Raw genomic sequence first — 955 nt, 5'->3', positions numbered from 1 at the left:
CTTATTGCGCTATATCTAATAGCACCCGAGATATCACCAGATATATATTGGATTTTTCCCTGACCCTGACAGTCCGGCCCAATGTGTCGATGGTTTTCTCGGTCCCTCCTGGTCCGAGGTCGATCCCGCAGCACAGATTCATGCGCCAGGGCCTGCTGCAGACAATGCACTTTGGTTTATTGCGCTATCTCAAATAGCACCCGAGATATCACCAGATATATATTGGATTTTTCGTTGACCCTGACAGTCCGGCCCCATGTGACGATGGTTTTCTCGGTCCCTCCTGGTCCGAGGTCGATCCCGCTGCACAGATTCATGCGCCAGGGCCTGCTGCAGACAATGCGCTTTGGTTTATTGCGCTATCTCTAATAGCACCCGAGATAGCGCCAGATATATATTGGATTTTTCCCTGACCCTGACAGTCCGGCCCCATGAGACTGTGATTTTCTCGATCCGTTGTGGTCCGAGGTCGATCCCGCTGCACAGACTCATGCGCCCGGGCCTCCTACAGACAATGCACTTTGATTTATTGCGGTATCTCTAATAGCAGCCGAGATATCACCAGATATATATTGGATTTTCCACTGACCCTGACAGTCCGGCCCGATGAGACGGTGATTTTCTCGGCCCCTGGTGGTCCGAGGTGGATCCCGCTGCACAGATTCAAGCGCCAGGGCCTCCTACAGACAATGCACTTTGATTTATTGCGCTATCTGTAATAGCACCCGAGATATCACCAGATATATATTGGATTTTTCCTGACCCTGAGTGTCCTGCCCCATGAGACGGTGGTTTTCTCGGCCCCTGGTGGTCCGAGGTCGTTGCCGCTGCACAGTTGCATGCGCCAGGGCCTCCTGCAGATAATTCAGTTTGGTTTACTGCGCTATCTCTAATAGCACCCGAGATATCACCAGATATATATTGGATTTTTCCTGACCCTGAGTGTCCGGCCCCA

This window comes from Nomia melanderi, unplaced genomic scaffold (assembly GCF_051020985.1).
Source record: "Nomia melanderi isolate GNS246 unplaced genomic scaffold, iyNomMela1 scaffold0014, whole genome shotgun sequence".
In the NCBI taxonomy this organism is placed as follows: Eukaryota; Metazoa; Arthropoda; class Insecta; order Hymenoptera; family Halictidae; genus Nomia; species Nomia melanderi.
Note: the sequence above shows the minus strand (reverse complement) of the source record.